Source organism: Drosophila tropicalis, unplaced genomic scaffold, assembly GCF_018151085.1.
Source record: "Drosophila tropicalis isolate 14030-0801.00 unplaced genomic scaffold, ASM1815108v1 contig_845, whole genome shotgun sequence".
NCBI classification, from domain to species: domain Eukaryota; kingdom Metazoa; phylum Arthropoda; class Insecta; order Diptera; family Drosophilidae; genus Drosophila; species Drosophila tropicalis.
This window is the reverse complement of record NW_027173338.1, coordinates 1770843-1788678: the sequence shown is the minus strand read 5'-3', so window position 1 is coordinate 1788678 and position 17836 is coordinate 1770843.

Genomic DNA, 17836 nt, shown 5'->3' with positions numbered 1-17836 from the left:
TTAAAATATGGTGCCTAAATTTTTGAAAAAGTATCCCAAGTATCACAAGTATCCCAAACCTATATAATATCATTCAATCGAGAGATATTAGTTTGGCCACTGCTCCTGCTTAACTTTACATGTAACTGTTAACCGCCACTGGACCATGTTAATGGGACAACAGTGAAAATAACATTTTGAAATGAAATTGGAACATTGCTCTCTCACTCTCTTTCAGTTCTGCTCTCACAATGACGCTTCTCATTTTCTCTCTCGCTTAAAAAGCGCCTGCGTCAAAACGTTTTTGGCAACAACAACATTTTCCAAACCCGAAACACTTGCGAAATTCCGACACTCTGACGATAAAAAAAAAAAACATCTCGTCGTGTTTTTTGGGGGGAGGAGTAAGTAGTTGTCGGAGTCGGTCGTCATTGCTATCATATAGCGCATAGAACGCAACTTGCTCCACATATTCTAGCCCTACTTACACACATACAAATGCAAGGAGAGAGGGAGATTACAGAGAAGCTGCCATTAGCTGAGCCCATGTCCATATCTGCCGGCGTCGCTGCTTTTAACGACTATTGCTGCCGCTGCTGCTGATGCTGACGCTGCTACTGCGACTACTGACTACTGCTGATGATGCTGCCACAAGCAGCTGCTGTTATCAGTGAGGCATTTGATGCTGCCACTGCCACTGCCGCTGCCGCCACCGTCACCGTCACTGAATGATAGCGACCCAATTCTTTTATGATTATTTTCCTCACTTGTGAATATTCCCATGGCAGGTATTTTGATTGGTTTTGGTGTTGTTTTTCTGCTTCTTTTCTGTTAAATAACTTGCTACAAAACATTTCTCAAGGCTGCCCCCATGCCCCATTTCCAACAATTTTTCCCCCTCCTGTTTAACTTAATTAAATGCTTTTCATTTAGCTTGCATAAATTACAAAGCACTTGAAAGTGAAACAGAGCGGCAGAGCGAACAGAACCCAAGGCGTTGACTAGTAGGTAGTGCCTAAAAATTATGGACATCCTGGTGAGGAGTAGCCGGGGCGGTATGGAAGTTGGCCAACAGTTTATGTAAAATAAAATAAGTGAGTGTTTGTTGCTCTTTTGCATGATTTTCTTTCTTTTCTTTTTTTTTTTTTTTTGGTTGGTGTGTCCTGTACTTAAATATTCCTAAGTGAGTGCAAAAGTAATTTTGTGTTGCCTACTTTTTTGGGTGGCACTGCGACAGACACCACATGTGGCAGAACGAAGAATTCACCACAGGCGACTGCCAAATGTCCTGCCGAGTGAGAAATTCTTTCTTTCTTATTTTATCATTTGCTTTTCTTTGATTATAATTTATGTTCTTTAAGCGAACAATTTATGATTACTCGATGATTTATACTTATAAAACAAGAAAGGATTTTGAACTTCTTTTTCACCTTTTTAACTAAAAAGTTTCTCTCCCTCTTGGCATTATTTTTTGTTCCCTTTTTGGATTTGTTTTTCGTTTTTGTTTTTCCTTTTTTTTTATATTATTTTTTTGAGCAGTTTTTCATCTGCTTGTTTCAGCTGCTTTTACAGTAAAACTTTTGCCGTTTCTTCCAATATTGTTGCAAGTTTCCAGAAGTAACAAAAAACAAAAAAAATGGCATACAATCTGTCAACGTAAAACAGTCGAGAAAAGAGCTAAGAAAATCAATTGAAAATTGGCCATCGAGTTGAAGCTGCTACTGTTTCTGTTCCCCACTCCCCTTACTCCTGATGCTGTTGGTCTCAGGTGTTTATGGAAACTTTTTTATTACAAAATCCAAGAGGATATCTACAACTGACAACTTTGTATAATAGAAGTGACCTGAAAGAAGATTTTTCTTTTTTTTCCTTTTGTACATTTCTCTTTTCTTCAGTTTAGTTCATTTTATTTTCTCTTCTTTTAATTTAACAATTGGCAATTATATAGCCATTAGGCCGGACACGCCCTTAGTTTATGCTTATACATATTTCATGCAACATTTTGCCATGTTTTGTATTGTGTCTCTGTCTCTTGTTGCGGCCATGTTGCCTGTCATTCCACCTGAAGTGTCAAACAAACGGCACAAATTAGCCAAACATTTCACTTTTTTTCTGCTTTTTATTTTGTTCTCTTTTATTTTTAGGCATTTTTTTTCTTCTTTAGGTGCTTTGCTGTGTTGTTTTCTTTATGGGGGAGATGCGCGTGAATTGTAAAACTTTATTTTGACAGCTTTTGGTCTCGGACACCTTGTGTCTGACAGGGACAGGGTGCTGGGTGTGGGATGAGGAAGTGGGTCGAAGGGGAGTTACCTGATGCCAGGTTGTTATAAAACTTTTCTTTAATGTCTTAAATGAGCTTTAAGCAAACAACAAAGTTTTTTTTTCCTGCTCTCCGTTGCTTCTATTTTTTTTTACTGTTGGCTGTTTTTGGTTTTGATATTTTGTTAATTTGTTTAGTGTGGCTGACAGATTTTTTTTCCAAAGTTTTATTCAGAAGAAAAAAAATATATATGAGGAAAGCATACATAAGTGTTTGACAAACAGTTGGAAAAATTTGTTAGTAAATTGTTATAAATATGTAGTTCTAATCTCGTTTTAGATAGTCCATAACTCAAAACTTTAACTAAATGTCAGTTTGGTCAAGGCATGCAGCATGTCAATCTCTTAAATGAAAAATCCCAATAAATGTCCTTTATATATATCTTTATGTATATCTTGAATCATATGTGTATTAAAATTCATTTGAATTCACCTGGTTTCAAAATCAGTTTTAACTGATTAAAACAAAAATCAGAATCTGAAAATTGTTTAAAAATCCATCTACCATCTCGATAACCATAGCCCTTAAAGTCAATAAGAAAAATGTATCCCTCATCTTTTTAATGTCTTTATAGACATATGCTTCAAGTTTGTACAGCTCCTTAACGAACGATAAAAATATCTTAACAAACTGACCCATCCCTAAGTACACACACACACACACAGAACTTCATATACAATAAATGGCAACCTTCCAACCTTCAACCACTCAATAACTCAATTTTTTGTGTTCGCTTTTGGAGCTTGCCTGCTAGTGAAAGGCAGAAATCAATTTTCTTTATCGGCCAGCACTAATATGTCAAACGTATAATACGAAATGGAGGCTGTTGAAAATGTCCTTCGCACACACACACACACACACAAAACTAAAGGCAAACAAACAAACCTCTTTGGTCAAATTTTATCAACTGATTGATTGGCAAGTAAAAAAAAAACTGAAGGGAAACCGAGAAAGGAGAAAAATTGAGGGAGCCTCTCGGAATGAAGTGAGATTTCTTTATTCATTAGTTGTGCCTGGGCACAAATTCATTTTTAATGACATTCTCGGCAGCCGTCTCAAGGAATGTCTTCTTTGCCTTTTAGGGGCTTTTTACAACTCGGCAGATTCGCAGGCATATCCCCAAAATCTGGCTAAGGCAATGGGCTGCAGATGGGGACAGAGGGACAGACTCTTTAATGTATTTTTCATGAGTTTGTAAAGTACAAAAGGCGAAAAAAAGCAAACCAGAACGAGGAGAAGTAGAAAACTTTTGGATGCGTGCAAATAACTCATATTCATTGATATTCACTTTTTCATTCAGTCATACATACAAACATACATCCATGCTATGCTTTTGGTTTCCTGGTTTCTCGTTCTTCTATAATTCATAAAATTCTACCGCCTCACGGCCAGAATCATCCTCCAACCTGCCGAACCAGTCAATGACTTTGGCAATATTTTTTTGCTCTGACTAACGGTAATTGCCAGCGCAATGAGCAGGACCCAAAGCGTAGTCCTGTCGTGTCCGCCACCAAAAAAAAAGAACATAAGTAATATACTGAAACGACTTTGTCATACTCAATATTATGATAAGACTTGAAGCTACTCATTATTATAGAAACTACATGCAGTCAAAAGTATTTTCTTCTTTATACCCATTTACCCTTATAGTTACAGGGTATCAAAATGAAAGAAAGACCAAGAGAGAGAAAGAGACCAGAAAAGAAAAGTAAATTGCCCGCAAGCCGCGACTCATAAATATTTTCTAGTCAAAAGGAAACGAAATCTCTCGGCTTGCTGAGTTATTTATGTATCCACTCTGCCTGCCTCCCCGTCCACCCGTCTGGCCAAAACTTAGCTCCAAATCGAGACCCATCCTCCCCCTAACTCAGTCCTTGTCGCGATGCCTCGCCCAATGATCGTTAATCATAATCGACGCATAATATTCGAGCGCTCGAGAACGGAATTCGGAACTAATTTATGTGGAAATGAGTTAATTTCCCTTGCCTTGAATTTGCCTTGTGATTTTCTGCTGATTTCATTGATGCCATGGGGCAAAGTAATTACAGCAACCTCTGTGAGAGTTAAAGAGAGAGAGAGAGAGACACGTTGTCACGAAGGATTTTCCAACAAGGGCAAGAAGAATAAACTGAAGTAGTTTATTCAATTGCTTAGCATATTTCATGCTTAATTAATTTGCGTTTTATTTTATTACTTTTGGTCAATTTTTAGCTTCCTGTTAAATCTGATTATTCATATTTTAAAGAGGTTTATGCTAGATAAATTTCAGACTTGTAATAAGAAGAACTTAAAACTTTTAAAAGTTAACCTTGCAGGAACTGTTTGGCCTTCAATTTATTAACGACTTAAATTTGAGTAAATCTGTCATAATATATTTGAAGAAAAAGGTTAAATCTTAGTTGAATGTACTGATAATTTCCACTGATAATATCAGTGGAAAATGTTTATTTGCCATTTCCCATGTATTCTCTTCTATAAACATGTCAAGTGACTCTTGTAGTTTTAATTTGCTTTCACACAAATATAGTATGTGCTTGTTCAATTTTAATTGAATTGCTGGGAAAGTGTCCAAATGCAACAATGCTCTCTTATGTCCCAACCAATCAAACCAAACAAAAAAGAAAAAAAAAATTGTAGAAAATGGAGGAAAAACCATGACCAGAGCCAACGGAAATTGCATTGCACTTGAATGGCATGCCATGACGAAGCGAACCGACAAAACCAAGAGAGCTGCTCATTAAGGAATTTCAATAAACGGCCTGCGGGTGGCATAGATCACTCCAGTGGCAAGCCGCGATGTTTCTGTCAGCCTCTCTTCTTCTCCTACTGTAACAATCTGAAGCCAGCATTAGCGTGGGCATCAGGAACAGCAACAGAATCGGCAACGGCATCGGCATCGGCATCGGCAACTGCAACTGGCAATATTGCCAATGTTGACGATGATTGGCGTGTGTGACTGGCCCGCGCGTTGTGGTTGTGGTTTGGGTTTCAGTTTTGGTTATCTCAACACATACCCACACTCGTATCCCGTACCCACACCTCCCCTTCATGTCACTCCCTGAAATTTTGGGGGAGATTTCGGTGGTATTTTTCGTTAGTTTATGACAAATGCGTTAGTCTCTGTCTCTTTTGCACTGCTAATGACATCACGTGCTTTCCGCCCGGCTGTCATCAATGCTATACGCACATAAACAAAATACGTCAACTGTATCCAATGGTCCACTTTTGGGATTTCGGTTATGGCTCCTTCATCTCCTCCTGTGCCTGCTATAGCCGCCGTCGACACTGCCTCTTTATTTTTATCTATGTATGTATATCATCCATCTGTCTAAACGTCTATTTGTCTGTCTATTTGACTGGTTTTGTTGGCCATGTTGTTGACAGCATTTCGAGAAGCCGCACCAGCATCTCAAATGTTTGTTTAGACGATTTGTTCAACTTTCTTTACCTCGTAGCACAGTCCACCAGTCCACAGGCTCATTTATCGACAACTGGTAGCGATTTTTTTCTTTTCTCTTGTTTTTCATTATTTAGTAAGTATCAGTAAGAAGAATGTAGTGGACATGTGTCTATATAAATAATATCGTTTTAAGTATATCGGATTTTGTGAGTGACAAAATAAACATGAACACACGCGACTCGAATCTCTGAAATGGTCATCATCAATTCACTGATGTCTTGCCATTGATTTAAAATCAAATTTTGATGATGGAAATAAAGTTGAAGAATATCATGGCAACTTACATACATATGTATATATCCTTAAATCTAGCTTAATAGATGTGATTTGTTTGTTTTGATTTACAGCTTATAGACAATATTCAGTTGCCTGTTGCCTGTTTTAAAATATAATTGCATTAACCAATAATATTTATATATAATGCATAGATAGTTCATGTATCAGGCGAAGAAAAGGACAATTCCAAAGTTTAGAAAAGACGTTTTCTTAAGTTTCGCTGCAGGCGGTAGTCGTACTCATGATTGAGCAGACGTGACTTGTTTATAAATTGTTGCCATTTGCATAGAATAACTAAATAATGAATAACTAAATTGTAGAATCTATATTCATCATTCAATTTTAATCAATTTTAATTCTATTAGACTACAACTAATTAATTTTTTTACCTTGTTACTTTTCTCTATAAACTTTCAAATGGTGAGATTGAGACTTTCGGGCGGTCTTTTCTCTTGCAAAATTAAATATTTATATTTTCTATTACCCTTTTAATAACTTGATTACCCTTCAAAATCGGACTGTTTAATTCATTGCATGGAAAGTTGAGAGTATTTGACCTCATGTAATATTTCTTTTAAAGAAATATTGCCAACGGATCAGCATCAACTTAGTGATTGAGCATGAGTTTGAATTAATTTTGAAATAAGGAAGGAGAATTAATTATTACTGGGACATTTGCACAATGTCGACAAGTTGACTTTTGTTCTGGGGGTTTGTTTACTGTCTTTCTCACTGACTGGTTGGTTGGTTGTTCACTGTCGGTTGTCGGTTGCCGCTTGGTTGTTGCCAATTACCGCTAATGTCGCGCAGTTGCCGCATTCACATAAAATTAATGATAAGAGCGCAATAAAATAAGTTTTACTGCAGGCGACAGGCGACAACAACAACAGCAACAGCAAAAACTCCAACAATAACAGGATTCTGTAGTGGGAGCGGGTTGTGAGATGGCAGCTGTTGCTTTCATTCCATAGCACCGTCCGCTACCAGCATCAGCATCACCATCATCATCATCATCCGTATCTTCATCCTCAACCTTCATGCAGTTGTGTCAGCAAAAAGGTTATGCCACAATAAAATTAAATCCAACAAGCGTGAAGTAGGTGAAGTGGTTGCTCGGTCGGTTGCTTTCTCGGTTTGTCTGCAGTTTTTTCTGTTTTCCTCTTTATATATATTTCCTTTTTTTTTTTTGCAAATTGAAAACTTTGGATCTGGTTTACGAGGCAAAGGAGTTACGCTGACGATTGAAAGTCGTTTGTCGACATGGCGAGCTCAGAGAAAAGTAGCGGCAATGTAAGAGGGCTAATTGCCATTTGCCTAATTCCCCACAGCTAGCGCTAAGCTCTTTGGGGCAGCTCACTCCTAAGGGGGCAGGTCCGTCAGGTCATCAGTTGGCCCCTTATCGCCGTTGTCTTTCGCAGCCAGCCTGACACATTAGCATATTTAACTTTTATCCTCTTTCCAGCAGTCCACCGCTGCCCCTCCCTTTGTATAGTTGGTTCCTTTTTTTTTTTTTTTTTTAAGGATCTGTGTACCTACTTGTTTATCTCTCTAGAAATAAGCTTTGAAATGTCGGAATATAAAAGTCTTATATCAATCTTGCCTACAACTTGATGTCCCTTGTCCCTGTGTCTGTCCCACACACTGTCTCTGTCGCCTGTCTCCAGTTTCTGTGCTGGTGTCTCTGTTTCATCTATTTCGAGAAGAAAACTTTCGTCACTGCAGGCCAAGGCGACGCACCTTTGGAACTTTAGTCCTCTCAATGTCTTTCCTTCTATTCCATTCCATAGTATTCTTTTTTTCATCTTGCTACTCGCTTTTTTGTTTCATGAATAAATTGCGCAGAATTTATGTGCAAAGTTTCTATGCCCCGAAATGAAAGTGGCTAGCGGAGTTTTAGATGAATCTGTTTGGCTTAGTCTGATGAGTTATCTGCGTAAATGCAGCCCAGCCCAGAAAAAGCTTCACCTTGGACCATACCAGACGAGCTCTCGAAAGAGGCAGTTTGAGAATTTATGGCTAAAATGTTAATTGAGCGACGTGAATGAGTAGCAACCTAGAGAAAGATAACGAGAGATAGGGAGAATTTGAGAGAGTTATACTTTGGCAACCGGCAAAGTTCCTCAAGCATCAAAGTTGATGCAGAAGAACTGCATTGGGATATAGCGAAGACAGTTTCCATTTGCACCTCCTCCTTTTTTTTTCTATTTTACTGTAAAGTTAAAAGCTAATGAAACTAGTATACAAATTTACGCATTTAAGTCTCAAGGGTTATACTTATTGACATATTAAAAACTATAAAGTTTTAGCTTTCCTTTTAAGCTAAAAGAAGTTCTTATCTATTTAACTAGGAATCGGATTGACTTGAATAAGTTAATCTGAGAGAAGAAAAGTTCTCTGCTTCAAGTGCAATTTGGTAAGATTTTTACTAAGCTTTCTTTATTAAACAAATCTCTATTAACAAGTATTTAGGTATTAAGGTTTTAATATCATTGCTATCCTTATACTTATAAGTCTTATTAAATCAATTAATACAAAGGCAAAACACCCAATAAAATTCTAAGATGTCTTGAATAAGTTAAGAATCAATTAATCGATTATTTTAAAAGTTTTCAAATTTATAAGTTCATTCGACTTAACGAATGGAAATGATTTTGCCATGAATACGGAAGCAGAAATTGTGAAATATAGAAGTAGTCAGGCGAAATTATTATTTATTGTAAAACAATAATAGCATTTAAGTCAAAATGGATATAAATGTGGACTAAAGGTAGAAATAGCTCTTCAAAAACCTATAACATAGACTTTGTATACCCTTTAGCCCTTTGTCGTTATCGATAAATGCCTCGTTTATTAGCAAAATTGTTGGTAAAGCCATTTCGAATGCGTATTCCAAGTAGTTGCGACCCACTCATCAATGTGTTCAAGGATATTCAATGGATTTATGTGCTGGTATTTGTATGTATTGAGTGCGGTTCGCTTGAGTGCATTTGTGCGTGTGTGTCCATGTGTGTGTGTGTGTGTGGGGTGTTTGTGTGGAGCATGCACAAGGACTAAAGTGGAGGGTAATTAAAATTGCAACAAATGAAACAATTTATGGGCATTAAATCAATGCCAAAAGCGAGTAATTATCCTGGCACGCATTAAACGTAGACCGACAAAAAACATTACGAAATTTGTGTATGTGGTACGACCACGCCCATATAATTAAATAGCCGTATCAAAAGGCAAAAACAAAAGTACTACACAAATTTTACACAAAATTTTTGAGCACGAACTCGGTTGAGCACTTTCGTTTGGAATGGGAATGGAGCGGAGGTAGGGCGGTCGGATGAGTTGCTTCTTGCAGGAATTGCGGGGGCGGGTTTTATAATAGAAAGTAAAGTAGTAAAAAGTCAAGCAAAAGAGGAAACATGCCGGTCGGTAGATGGCGCTGTTGGCGTTTTCGTACACATTCTGTGTAAGTAATTTGCATACCGGATCAATCTTGAAAAATTAATGGCTTCCCAGACAGATAATGGTAGACCGCACTCACACACACACACACATACTCACACGCACAATACACACAGCAGAAGGAAGCGAAGCGTGTGCTAGCAAATGCTGAAATATTACATATACGCAATGTTGCTTCTCCTCCTTCTTCGTCTTCTTCATATCTTCGTCTCTTCATTGCGGTTTTCAGCAATATTACGTAGCGACCACAATTCTCCGCTGCTGTCGTCGTCGTCGTCGCCTCCATCATCCTTGCCTGCCTTGTCGTTGTCTAGGCATCATCAACATCTCGGCGGCAGTCGACAATGTCGAGTGCTATGCCAACGTATGACTTGCTCTTGGTGTTGCTCTATTCTGGTCTTGGCTCGCCTGGCCTGGCCTGGTCTGGTCTGGTCTCTACCATTACCATATTTGCCTCACTTTTCGGTCTTGTGTGAGTGTGTGTGTGTTTGTGTGTGTGGGTGTTCGGGGATTCAACATTCCGAATATTGTAGGAAACGGTGCACCCATGTGTCGCAGCTGAGTTGAAATCGTGGCAGGAGCACTAGTACTAGCTGTAGCTTCCTTCCTTCCTTTCTGGTTTCTCTTAGCCTCAGCACTGCGTAAATCTTAATCCTTACACGCTTGGCAACACGCTGGCATCACGATAATAAACAGCCACAGTAATAGCAACAGCAACAACAACAACCAGAACAATTTACATTCGATGATAAAGCGTGTATAACGGCTTCCACGATAAAATTATATTATATGCATCTTTTTTTATGAAACAATTAGCCGCTAATAACTGTAATATCTTAGTTGTTGGAGCTTAGCTTCTTTTAAAAATAAGACTCCTTAAAAGTTATAACATTTATTTTTATTGTTTAAGTAAAAAGTTTTTAAAAACGTAGGCATTCCTGTAAAATACACTTCTTGGAAGGTTCAGAATTCTGAGAATAGCAAAAATATGTTCGTCAGAGCCTAAGTTAATTCTTTATTTCAAGTATAAACCAAAACTTTTAGAAGTTGGAAAAAGGAAGATCAAATGGGCTGTTGAAATATTGCCTACTTTTGTCACAAATAGGCTTAATCGAGAGACTCCTCTAATAAAGGAGGAGAAGTTCTATCTATGCATTTAAATTTGTTGATTCTGAGACAACATTTAAAAGCCAGCTTACCAAGTTTTTAATGATATTTATGATATTTCTACATTTATTTGTAGAAGCTAGCAAAATATATTGGCAATTGTTTAGTGTCAAACGTGACAATCGGACACATTCAAAGTAAAAAACCTATGTATATTAAATTACCGTTTTCTACTTCAACTTAAGTTTAATTTTTTTAATGTTAAACACAATTTTAGTTATTCAACTGAAGAATAGCCAATCGGTAGTTCCACTTTATTGTCCACTAGTAATGCAACATCAAAATATAAACAAAGCTTTCATTGTCCCCCCCTGCACATTATACATCTTCATCTGCTACATTTTTGTTGAATACTCATAAACTAAGACCTGGTAAGTCGAATGCTTTAAGTGCATAAATTTAGCATATTTCTTGCTGGGCCACAAAAATTCATTTTCATTTTATGATTTTGCTAAAGTTCTTGCTTTGGACATTAAGTTTCGCATGTGGGAGTCGTTTTTTAACATCTCCATGGTCCACTTAGAGACTAACCACAGGGGACTCTTAACACATATTTATGAGTTTGCAATGGAATTTCCCTTGTCAAAATTTTAAATGTATGATGTATAGGAATCTTATGACAGATCTCATGGGTAAAGTTTTTAAGGCTGCATAAATATTGTGTAACTTAAGTTTGATATAGTATAAAACTTAAATACATACACACAATTCTCACTTTCTCTTAAAGGTTTCATTCAAATACATTTCGCTTTCACCTCAAGACCTATTCAAACTGATTTAATGACACAAAAAAAAAAACAAAGTATAGTGCGGGATATGTCTTTCAAGTTTCAGCTTCTTTCATTTTTATAGTATTTTTCTCTTTCTCTTACTTTTTTTGCTTGTTTTTTAGATGAGCCTGGCAGACACATAAATAAAGTTGTCACACACACACACACACACACGGAGCGATGAGCAAAGATAAAAAGCCAAAAACTTGCTTAGCTTTTCGTTGAGAGTAAGGGGGCTGCATCAAGGGAATGAGACAAGTAGTGTTTGTGTATGTATGTATGTCTACCAGCATTCAACCTCCTAAGAGAGCTAAATCACCCCTCCGCCTTCTTTCGTTGGTGCTCATTAAGTGCAGAAAAACGCCTTTTCACTGTCATTGATGTCATTCACGTGCTGGCTGGTTGGCTAAACAAAAAAAATGTGAAAAAAATAACGGAAAAGATATTGAAAGTTGGCGGCTGAACGAGAAAAAAGAGACATGGAGAAAAAAAAAGAGAAAGAGAAAGAGACAGAGAAAGTCGCGACAGACATTCGAGTTTCTCGCTCATTAACCGCGCGCGTTGCTGACACGCTTGAGTTATTTTCAATTAAATGTCGATGAAAACCTCGCAACACTCACACATACATTCCTACATATGTATGACACTGTGTGTGAGTGTGTGCGTAGAGTGTGTGAGTGTGTTTGTGTGAATGTGCATAAATTAAAACTCAACATCGTTCGCGCCATGTTCTCGATGGCGGCACTCATAACACGGCTTCTCATTCTTGTCGCCCCTTGTCAACCTCTCAACCTCCTATTGGCCAGCCCCTGCCACCTCTTTTTCCCATCCTCCATTCAACATCATAAGCATATTATCAAGAGGAATTGTTTCTTCGACTGAAATGTTAAATGAAACATTAATTAAATACAATTTAAAGTCGCTTTGGCATTTTATGCTTTTTGTCAATTTGGTATTTAATCAAAATGCCAAAAGAGACAAAACTCACACGGAATAATATTTGTTTATGGGTATTTTGAAAAATATCTGTGGAGTATAAGGACTAATTAAACTGAATGATAAAATGTACGAAATTTGTCAAACGCTTGCAATGATTTTTGAAAAAATGCCGATATTGATGGCCAAGGAAGAGGTCCTTGGGTATATATATTCTGAGTTATATATTTCATATGTGTAACATGATGTTTACTTTTAATCTGTGTAATCACACATCTTATCCTAATAGATATAGTAGATTATTTTGTGCAAGCTACGTAATTAAGTGAGCTCTTTTGTTTATTTCATCTCTCTTAACTCTTCAAAGAACTTTTTATTATCTACAAATTTATGTATTACAAATTGTTTAAGAGTTGATTTTATTAATAGATTTCTCCATTTTTCGCGTAAATATGTATCTATGAATGTGTTTGTATGTACAAGTAATAGAACAGTTTTGTACAATTATTAATAGCATACTTTTTAGGGTTTCTCATACGTTTTGTTTTCGCTGCAAAATCTGCTGCTGCTGGCTTAACTAGCTGCCAATTATAGACTAGAATCGTGCGCGTAATTTATTTGTACATTTTCTGGAAATTTATGCAACGCACACACACACACACACACACACACACACAGATACACGCACATCCATATATACATATTATTTGGGCAGGTGCGGGGTGGCGTGATGGCGTATAGGACACATGCAAAAACCCAGGGGTTTTGTTGGCATGTAAACCAATTAAATGGCCATGGACGTGTTTTGTTTGTTTTACAATTTTGATTTTGTTACCAGAACATGCAATGTTAAAGTTCATTTTGTTTTTTGTGTGTGTTTTGCTTGGAGTGGGGTGTGCGGAGTTCCGGACGTCTTTGGATAATTTGTCCCGAATACTACGAAACTCACAAACACACACACACAACAAAAGCAAAAAACACATTCAATTTAACGCTTGAGTTCGGTTTTTGAGCCAAAAGAACAAAAAATTTGTGTTTTGTGTTTTAGTTACGTTGATTTATGCAAAGCTTTTGGCTAAAGATAACGCGTTGCGGCTCGTCGCTTCCTGCAAATGGCAGATGGCGGCCAAGGGAAAAGGTAGAATTATCCTCACCCTGTGCCCCTGCTTCCTGTTGCCTTATTTGTATCTCCTCATCACTTCAGTTTTGTTTGACCATGTTGTTGGGCTCTAAGCTTGGTTGGCTTTTGTTTTCCGTCATGATTGTTATCAGACTCTTGTTAGAGATGGAAATTTTCGTTAGCTAGTTTCGCGTTTTGTTTGCCATTGTGCGTGTGTGTGTGTATGAGGGTGTGTGTGTGTGTGACTGTGTTTTTCGCCGTGTGTGACTACGTGTTCATGTGTATGGTAGTGCGTGTGTGTCTTGTGCTTGTATTACCTTGTAAACAAAACCCTCATCATTATCTCCATCTCGTGGTAACTAAGACTTGACTTGACTTTTGTTTAACATTAAACCAGCTGTAAAGTGATCTTTGTTTCTATACACACACGCAGCCACTTTTGCTCAAGTCGAAGCTTCATCTTAAAGAATTTTAAACGAAATTTTTTGGCATTTTTCAAGTGCACTTTCTACAAATTTAGGTCGACTTGATGTTAGTAAAAAGTCTAAAATATTTCTTAAATTTAATTTGTCTTCGAATATTTAAACTAACAAATATTTAAGTGATGCATAGCAGAGAAAGTTTTTTCTTTCTATTGGAAATACCTTTAAAGTGATGGTGAAACTCTTATCAGAAAATTATCCAAATATTTTTTGAGTCGGTTTTAATTTGAATTGATTCTTAGACAGTTGAAGTCGAGTGAGTAAATCTGAGTAAGCAAATGAATACCTATATGAGTATTATCCACTCAACATATCCCCACATTAGTTCTTTAAAGTTTTATTCTACTTTTGTAATTTGAATTTAAAATTCAAGTTAAACAAAGTCTATCTTAGGTATATATTTATATTATTTCATCGTACTGAAGGAAACTTAAACTCCTTACTAGGCACTGGACAGATTTCTCTAAAATAATTACGGAATAATTATTGATACAAGTATTTCGAGTGTCTTTCATATTACAAACACTTACAACTGACCGACCGAACTATGCATATTCGAAGATAACATTTGTCTGAGTGTAGATAATGAAATGTGCTAAATTAAGAAAAATATTTCATTTAATATTGTTCAATCTCCACTGGCTGGGCTAGCATTCCAATGTTCATTTTGAAAATTAAAATATGAAACTGAACCCAACCGAAACGAAAATGCAATTTGTATAAATAATTATGCCTGGCCGCAGTCCTGAAATATTCCATCAACAATTCATGTAATTCATAAACACAAAGCCAATGGTATTCATTCACCTACAACCCCTACCACACCCCACCCTCCAGCAGGCCCTACCACATGTACACGCATACATGTATTTATGTTTTTATGTGTGTGTGTGTGTTTGTGTGCAGGGAAGCATATTAAACTTTAGTTATTTATATTAAAATTTTGCTTTATTGATGTGGTTTATATATATATGTATATACTTTGACCTTTTTTATGAGGTTTAGTTTTTCATTTTAACGTTTTTTTTTTTCCTTTTTTATTTTGGTATTTTTGTTGTGTTGTTTTCTTCTTTTTTTTCTTTACCAAGCTGTTACACATATCCATCTGTATATGCAGTGACTCCTCTAACCCACATTCATGTTTGGACCTCAGTTGAATTTCTTTCGTAACATTCACCACCCATGCATACACACACACACTCATATACTCATTTCGTTTAACTTGACCTTTTTTATTTTTTGTTGTAGTCAATGCTGTTGGATTCTTTTTTTTCTCTTTTTTTGGTAGTGGGCTCTTTTGGCATGTGTTTGGCAATTTCCTGGCTACGAACGAGTTGACCGCAAAAAAGCTAAGCCAAAAAGCAAATACAAAGCAATGAGCAAATAAAAACCAAACCCAAGCAATCAACAAATACATTTCAACAGCACCTTATAAAAGTATTTGAACCTTATGCTGACCAAATTTTATCGCATTTGACACACACATACCAATACAGATACAAACAGAAATAAGAGGGGCGAACCAACGATTTGGGGAGAGGAATGGCATTGATTTTGGCTTTTATTAGCTGCACAACAAGATGGCAAGCAACTGAAAGCAGCAGTTTTCAGAGAGGGATGGCGTTGGGGGAAGGGTACCCAAGGCTGTGTCTCGCTTGACTTCACTTCATCGATGTGGGTTCTCCGCACTTCAACTGCAATTGCCGTAATCCATTGGCTAGTGGCGTGGGATCACGTCCAACCATGTTAGCCGAGAGTATATCTTTTTAAAACATTGTTAAAGTTTTGCCATAGTTTCTCAGCTGCTGATTGGCAACCCTTGCACCCTCATTTCTCAAACTCTTCAATGCCCTGTGAGTTACCATTATAGCCCAAGGGTATATTGGTTCTGTAAATAAATAAAGCTAACAATTCCGACGGACAAACAGGGCCAGATTAATCAAATGGTCATTTCTTTACTTATTAATATTGTTAAATATAAATTAAACTAAAAATGAAATTAAAATCTCGTTAATAAACAGATCTCTTAAGTATCACTTGAGTGTTTTGCTCGTCATATAATACGTAGAAACTGAAACAAAATGGGAAACTAATCTCTTGCTCAAAGTAAGATCAAATATTATTACTTTTTTCGATACTTTTCTGAAAACCCAGAGAAAAAAAAAACTGAAGTAGTTTAAAAAGAAAACTAAATAAAATATTTGCATTCCTTTTTCCTTTCCATGTACTTTGATAACTTATGGTGATGACAAATTACCTGTCTAATAAGAGAGATTAAGGCCTATCCATTCAGTATACAATTTAAAGACTGCATCAGAATATTATCCGGATTATGTATATATATTTATATACGTTATTTCAAAATGGAACTCCTTTTAAATACATGCATTTAAAACTAACTTTAACAATCGAATAAATCATTACAGTAATGAGCAAGTTTTAGTCAACTTTTTCAAATACAAAACACCTATAAGCCTGATTACTTACTCTGCCTCTAAATTGTAATTGCCTCTAAAATGTTATAGATAGAAATTGCCATAAGGTAATCTAGCATCTATAACAATTTTTTTCTTTTCTTCTTTCGTCTTGCAATATCATTTTATTTTCACATTCACTCACAAATCCTAGACAAGGTATCAAATAATCCAGCTTTCGACTGTAAGCATACAACACCAGGCTATAGCATAGTACTCTGTCGTCTTTTTTATTGAATTCGAGTTCAATTTGTTTTTATTGATTTGCCATTTTGCACTACCCTCACACCCCTTCCCTGTCGTCTCCGTTGGAGCTTCTGCCGCCCGGAGAGATGTGACGGAAATTGTCAATGTTTTACAATAGTTGCTTCTCGCTTCGCGCAAGCTACATCATCATGGGTTTTTGAGTTTTATGTGCACTTGATAAAATTTCAATAGTTGAAATCCCACACGCTTGCCACTCCTCACCCCCCTCATGGCATTTGTCGTCGTCGTTACTTTGACTCCCTCTTTTTTTGTCTCTGTTGTTTTACACTCGCATTGCCTTTTTGGGTTTGGCCTTTAGTTTTATGTGATATTAAAATTGATAGCAAATCGCTGCTGCAACGCATTTCAAGTGCTCACTTATTCCCTTTTTTTTGGCTTGTTTCTTTTTTTTTTTTTGTAAATCCCTGGACTAGCAAGAGATACAAAAGAAAGAGAGACAGACAGCGAGCACATAGGATCGTGTCGGCTTTTAGTTTCCTTTCTGTACATTTATGTATGTATGTGCAGATATTTGTACTATATATATATATATATTTTGTTCTTTATGGCAAATTGATTTTCATGTGAATTTCAATAAAGCCAATTTCATATTGCGCATACGCACTATTGGATGACAAAATGGCATTGGCTGGTATGCTTCCTGCTGTTGCTGCTGATACTTGCCTTACATTGTTAGAAAATTTTTTAATAATCTGAACCAGAATACGAACAAATACAAAGTTATGGAATGCATCAAAGGCAAAATGATGGCAAAAATATGTAACAGAAATTGTTAATAAAGCATTTGAAAGGGCAACAGCTGGACCAAACGTTGCACAAAAAGAGTTAAGCTATATGAAGTGTCATCAATGATATAGCCAGATGGAGCCAAAAGAAGTTAGTAAATAAGAATTTTTTAAATTTGTCAAATATTTAGTAGAAAAGTTTGTCAATTGAAAATTTGATAGAACCAGAACAAAGTGGAAAAAATATGCTACTTGGCTTTAATATGAGTAATTCTTCTACCTGAAAAACTAAAGCATTTGATTCTTAGAAACAAAACATTGGATTTATTTGGAAACTAAACTTATTTTGGTCACTAAAAACTTTCTTTATTGTAAGTAAAAAGCAATTTACTCAAAGGAAAAACTCT